The following is a 7,193-nucleotide window of genomic DNA, read 5'->3' on the forward strand; positions in this document are numbered from 1 at the left end:
CACTATATGTATATGTGAGAACACATAATGTTACTTAGGAAAAAAAAAAAATCTGAATTTTGAATAATCAGTGTTGGCAAGATCATCAAGAAAAAGTAACAATGTTATATTTTTTTGTAACTAAGCCATGTGCCCTGTAAGATTGAATACACAAAGAAAGTTAAAGGAAACGTTAGGTGATGAAAATGGGACTTAAATTATAAGCATTTTTTTAACCAGTGTCAATAGTGAAGAAAACTGAGAGCACATATTAAGATTATGAGGTAATATAAAACTAAATGTAATCTGCATACCAGAAAATATTAATAGGTATTAGCAGCAGAGAGAACTGTGTGGGTTATAAAATATTGTTCTACATATCACTTGGACCAGATGTAGGTTGGGTAATCATCTATAATTCAAGTTCACTGTAGTCATACTGATATAGAAATGATCTATTACATTATTGAATATTTGTACATCAGCTAGGAAGGCTAGTTGTCCAGTTCCAGACATCATATGGCAAATAAGAAATTAAATTAAAATCCTTAAGCCATGAGAAATGACTAATTCAGTGTTCCAAGAGTTTTCCAGCTGTTACTTTGCTTTGTCCTGAAGGTCTTATGTTAATTCTAGGGTGCTTGTCATGAATACTTGGGTCAGAGCAACTGGTTAGGATATTTTTTATTAATTTTACAAGTCTTTACAGTTCAACCTATTTTATTTGTTCACTTCCAAATTCACTTTCAAAATAATTAACTTTCAAAATATTTCTTAAATTCATCGAGGTTTTGGGGGGCTCAGTTTTTTAAATTTATATCCATTTGTAATTATTGAAATTCCTCTCTTTACTGGTAATTCCAAGAGATATTAAAATTTTACAAGATTATAAACATTGCAAGGGAAGAAAGTAATGATCATGCAGAAATTTCTGATTTTTCACATATACGAGGGGTTGTAAAATCTTTCTTATACCAAAAGATTTGGTTGCAAAATGTTGTTTAGTTTTCTTCACAAGTAAATCATCCAGTAGACTTCAAAAGTAAAAGGCTTGGGAATTCTTCATTTCTTGGTTAGCTATTTACAAGAGAGATAAAATTCTTATTAATGTGTTTTTTCTGCAAGATTTCCTACTGTACAAACTGGAAGTTTTCCATGTAATTTGTACGAAATGCCTCAATTAAGGGAAAAAATTCTATCTGCTTACCTGTCCTGGCCAAGAGATTATGTTAGATAAAATATTTATGTCTTCCTCTTTTACTGGACTTCCTGGCTTAACTGAAGTTGTCCTGATGCCCCAATCTTTAATGAATCCTGCCAAAGGCCTGCTGATTATTCCTCATCTTCTTTGCAATATCTACAAGCAACCAGTGAGAGGTCATGGGTTCAACTGCCAACAATATCCTGATAGCAACTGATTGAACATCTTTCTCAAACTGTATACCTGAGCTCCTTTTCACAGATGTAGGCAAATATTTCTTCCTCCTGAAGTGCAACAGGCAGCCATCTTCAATCTGTAAACCCTCAGTGCTGTATAAAGGTTGCTTTTCAGTTAGGAGCACAAAGGATGTGACATTACTAGCAGTAGTTAATGGGTGGTAGTGAAGCCATCTGGTTATGGTCTCTTCACTCCCAGCTTCCTGCTGAGGAGCTGCTACCCTGTGGTGCACTGAAATACTGAAAATAGACAGCGAAAATACGTTGAAGTGTACTTTATCAACAAGCTTCTTGTGGGATCTACCTCACATTTAAAAAGTCATTTTCCATATATTATCACTTAAACAAAGCAGAACGCTTTGGTTGCATTTATGACTGCACTTCGTCTCATGAAGGACAGAAGTAAAGACAGTAACTTTAGTTGATGGATTACTGTCCATTCAAATTTCAGAATTCTTGCCTACCAGCATATAGGTGTCTTTGTGACTCTTCAAAAATCTCTCTGAAATAAAATGAAATTAGAAGCTTGTCAATGCCTATTCTACAATTCTATCACTATATTTCTGCAGATCGTTTGATTAAAACAATACATGTTTGTTTTAAAGCTTTATTCTAATATTTTTGCTTTATCTAAACTTTCAGAAAATAGCAGACCTTTCTGGTTCCATATTATTATTTACAATGGAAGCGCACATCACTATACCATCACCATAACGGTACTCCCATATGAGGACCCAATGTTTTGTGATTGAAATCACTGTGAAATTAGCAGATAATTCAATGAGCAGTAACAGGTCCAAATAACAGAATAATTTAAAATCAAACAACCCCAAATAGTACTTGTACAAGAAAAAGACTTCCTGCAGCATTAGCTGAATAACCATGGTGTTGCTTCAGTGCAGTCTAAGGTGATGGATTTACTGAGTAAGTAATGTGTATTATCTATCACTGTATTTTATGCTTAGAGAGAAAGACCTTTTAAGGTAATTCACCAGTTTTACATTTACATCTAAGCAGTGAATTTTTTGCAGTGTACCTCAAGGAAGAAGTGGCTTGAGTTCAAGCTATATTTAAAATGGTTTTTCTACCATCTTTAGCCTAGCCCACAATGAAACTGAACCAACAGCAAGCCTGTTAAACAAGATAAGATAAAGTAACATACTTTTTCTGACAAGCAGTTTACCAGTTTTCATAATCTCATGTAAATAAACCCAGAAATCTGTGCCAAGGCTTGTGGACTCTAATGGAATGTAAAATCTTCCAGCAGGAGTAAGCAAGCATGATAAGGCAATTAATGCTATCACTGTCTTTGTTGATATTTGCCAAGTAAGATATAAAGAACAAATTTTTCCAGGTAAGTAATTTGTAGAAAGATCAAGGATTGCTGTGTTTCCATTTAGCCTAGCTGAATATGATTATCTGCATTTAGGAAAAGGCCATGAAACCGAAATGGTCAACTTCCTTCATAGGAGTGGATATTTTAGGTTGATAAATTTAATTATAAGAGCAACAAATGTAATTATCTTGCATATGTTACATTTTTTGAGGACAAGATAAATTAGTGATTGTTTTATACTTTACAAACACAAAAACTTGACTAGTTCTTGGCAAATGTTGGGGCACACTCAGCCCTACTTAAAACATTTTTTGATTCATTGCAGGGGGAGGCTATCTACAGTCTTGAAAACTTTTAGGGCCTAAGAAAATAACATTTATTACAGTATATTGAACTAGCTTCTCTGATGTAATTTGTTTATGCTGACTAATTCTTGATTACTCCCCCAGAGGATATGAAACCTATCCACCTTAGGACTGAACACAAGAAGGTCACTGAGAAACAAGCCATATTTATTGATCTGTACAAAGTCCTGCTTAAAATCATTGTTGTCAAAAATACACTAACTGACTTAAAACACAATTGCTTTTGGTTTGTTTATTCTAACATTCACTAGCTCTGAATAAACACTGAGACTTTTTTAAAATTCCTCATTGCCCAACACAGTGACAGTAGCTTAGTGCAGTGTTTCCATTACTGCTATCACTAATGTTTCAGGTTTTCCCTATGGTAAGTAAGTAATTTGGCCCCTTTTATAGTGTCTAATCCAATGGATTCAATCTAATGGTGAGTTTGAACTGAGTTTCTCTACAGGGAAAACTTCTTTGTGTAGAATAAAGGTTTATAGTATTTTGTCCAGTATTCAGAAATGTGGACAGATCTTCAGTGATTGTGGTTCAGTGAAGAGATTAAACTCTCAAGAGATTAGGGCTAAAATGTCTTCTGGATTGATAGTCTTTTTTCCCCAACTAATAACTGGACAGTTCATTCAATTACAGTGGAACAGAAACATATTAAATGCATGGCAATATAATTATTATTACTATTTATTAATCCAGTCTTCCAGCAAATCTAAATAGAATTAATTATCATTCATTCATTTTTAAGGGTAAAGCTACTTAGCAAATTCTCAGGCTGGGCTGAAAAATATTTTAGTTTGCTCCAGCTATATTTTGTTTTAATTTAATTTGTGTTATATTCCCTTTATGACATAAATAGATTGATTACTCTGAAAATATTCCATTATTCTGCACTTTTAAAAAAAAAAATCTAGTCATAAACTCATAAAATTTAAAGGCGTGTTTCCTCAAATTTCCGGATGTCTGTACCTGCCTATCCTGGAGGTTGATTGCCTAAGGGATCTTTGTGGGTTTGGCTCTTCCATTTCTGTTTCACAACACTTGGGAGAGAGTTTTACTGTTGTTCTGTTTTGTTTTGTAGTTGGGCAGAGTGGCTACAGCAAATCTTGTAACCAATATGTTGAAAGGTTAACAAAATACACAGAGCTTGCTCTTGCTGTCAGAAGAGTTTCTTAGCATCCTGTTTCTCTTGTAAATTGAGTTTTCTTTAATTTGTAAGAGTCTTTGTGACAAAGTGGCTTACTTTAAAAGACATTTGTCAAAATAGCATTTTGGAGCTCCATGCAGATCTCAGAGGTTGCAACACGAGAAGCTACTCAGACAGGATAAACCTTTCAAGTTACCTTGTCCATGTCTGTTTAGAGAAGTGGAGGAAGGTGAGGTATTGAAGGCTTATACCTTGGGAGGGCTACTGTGAGCACAGGAAACCCAGAAAGAGGTATTTTTCTCTATCCTCACCCTTTATCTCCTGCTTTTGAACAAAACAGAGGTCTTGCTCTGATCCCACATGCCAGATCAGCCAGCTGTTGCCTAAAAACTTTATAAGATTTGCTCTTGGCTGTGTAAAAGAGTGAGCTTGTCCATCAGTTCTGCTGTGTATGAGATTCACTGTGTGACAGATTCTGCAAAGTTGTCCCTGGTTTTAAGGAAAGCGTAATCATGTTCAGTGTGAATGTGAGCATGTTTAATGACTTTTAATTTAAAAGAAAAAAAGTCCTTTAATATCTTTAAATAACTATATTCTTGCTGGTAAACTCTGCTTGTCCTCTGACAGTTATTTCCTTCCCAAGGAAAGGAGACAATGTGAACAGATAAACACTCTCACAAAAGGGCACAGAAGCACACCAAACTCCAACAAGCCATTTTCCCCCCCTTTCATTTCCCATTGTCCTACAAGCAGAAGAGCTTCACTAAATTCAAATTTCTGTTTAGCTTAAGCTTGGATAAAATAAATGCATAATGTTCTTTGCAGTTTAGCTCATGTAAAAATTCAGATGACTGCCAACATAACATTTGGCATAGGATTCATAGCATTTAACATTACCAATACCCCAAGCTAATGGCTAATCTTAAATTTTGCTCTAGACTGATTTTTATATTTCCAAGAGGCCAGGATTTGATCAACCATTCCACCTCTGATCTTATTATTTTATTCAGTAATAGTTAACTTAAATACAATCAATGTATTTTTTCAGCCTTGCTCACATCTTGTGCTTATCTGATGATTTCATAAAGAAAATAGATATGCTGTACATTTGATACAAAATGTGTAATAAGCCATGGTTCTCTCTTTCAAGAAATTAAGAAAAAAATCTGCTTCTAATTAATGTCAATACTTTGATGGATTTGGCACCGCTACCTCATGTTGATCCTGGCAACATTTATTCACAAAAATGGGTTTATAAACTGTAATCAATTCAATCCTAAATTTTCCTTGTATTATTTATTTACACTATGGTAGTATCAAGAAACTCTAATCAAGACCAGACATATGTTAAAAGAGAGATTTATATGAAATATTTCAACTAAAAGAGTCTGTGTCCTGAGTCAATAGTTAAATGCAGGAAGGAAAGGAGGGGAGGAAGACAATCTTTGGGAAGTGAATTTGCTGGCTTCTGTCACACAGAATGCCCATGGCCAAGAAAAGAAAGATCCTAGTCTGAAATGTCAGTTTAGTGCTTTATCAACAGGGCTATGTTCTTAAATCAATAAGATACCAGTTACTGTTATGTGCAGCTTGGCAGTCAAAACCACATGCCTTAATTTTATCACCATGGACATCAGTAAGACTCTTGTTAATGACTTTCAATAGGAATAGACCAGTCCTGGAGGCTAAGAACTGGTGAGATAAAGGTTCATTACCTGTCCCAAGAACTATGTATTTTTCAGCAAGACTTCACCCAAATTTTACAGAACCTGTGGTGTACATAATGTCAGATACAGAGTACCTTATGCTGGAGTGTGACAGAAAGTGATGTTGCAGTGAAAATACTGCTTCAGTGATGAGTACACAACAGCAAAACTAGTAGCTAAGAAAGGAGAGGTTTGTGCTTCAGTTACAAACAAATTTAATTTGATGGTAAGTTTTTTGCTCCCTGACTATGATGTGTACAGGTTTCATAAGGCTGTAAATTCTACAACTTCCATTGCCATTATTCTTCTTGACTAGCTCTTTATTGATGTACTGACACTGCAGCTGATGGCTTGATTACAGTTGTCTTGATCCCCAGAGGTCCTTTAAGAGAAAGCTGCAGTTAAGGTGCACCATGCCTTTCTTATCCTATAAGGTCCTCCCAGGATGGAGAAGGTTTCCTGGATATGTACAGTACACTTGATTTGCAGAGGGTGTCCAGACACCTATTGCACTTGCACAAATTATCTGCACAGCACACATACATAGGAGATCTGATCTCTATCCTTCCCATAAATAGCAGAATTGTTGTAGTAAATAGTCCTCAGTCACAGGTGAGGTGCTGATCTAGAAAGCTTGGCACCACTGGTATAGATAATCAAGAATTTTAATGATTAAGAAATGGGATTTTTTTTGTTACATTGGGTGCATGCATATGCATAGAAGTACTCTGAGTAGGTAGGTTCATAGAAGTGGCCTGACTTCATACTGGGTAGAAATAGGTGTCTTAATATCACCACTTTAATCTGCTGTACTTGCTCAGTAGATGCTTGCTCAGTTTGATGCACCTTCAGCTTACTGACCTCTTTCACAAGAACAAGCCTAGCACTTGTCAAATAAATTAACAACAACAACAATAAAATAAAAATAAAGATAAAAATAAAGATAAAAATAAAGATAAAAATAAAGATAAAAATAAAAATTAAAATTAAAATTAAAATTAAAACAGAAAGGAGGGGAAAGAAAAAAGAAAAGCCAAAGATAAACAGTGCCTATCACCCTAGAGTTACTGTACACACTTAGGCTTGGAGACCCAAATCCTAAACTACTCAGATTTTCATTTGAAGAGAACTGGATACACAAAAAGTTGTAATTTACAGAGGGGAAAAAGGTAGGACTAGAAGCATTCTACCCAAACCATTTTCTTCTAGAAGATTTTTAACATTTTGTA

The 7,193-nt window shown here is 34.9% G+C and overlaps 1 long non-coding RNA gene across 1 annotated transcript; it reads right to left on the bottom strand.

Annotated features, from left to right (window-relative positions):
* Positions 1-686: 686 nt before the first annotated feature.
* LOC142053868 (uncharacterized) lies at positions 687-1,652 on the bottom strand. The gene is made up of 3 exons (XR_012659350.1): positions 1,424-1,652; positions 1,187-1,336; positions 687-1,056 (listed from the first exon to the last, which is right to left on the bottom strand). It is a non-coding gene; the product is annotated as an uncharacterized LOC142053868 (long non-coding RNA).
* Between the last annotated feature and the right edge of the window lie 5,541 nt (positions 1,653-7,193).

Source organism: Phalacrocorax aristotelis, chromosome 2 (assembly GCF_949628215.1).
Source record: "Phalacrocorax aristotelis chromosome 2, bGulAri2.1, whole genome shotgun sequence".
Taxonomy (NCBI): domain Eukaryota; kingdom Metazoa; phylum Chordata; class Aves; order Suliformes; family Phalacrocoracidae; genus Phalacrocorax; species Phalacrocorax aristotelis.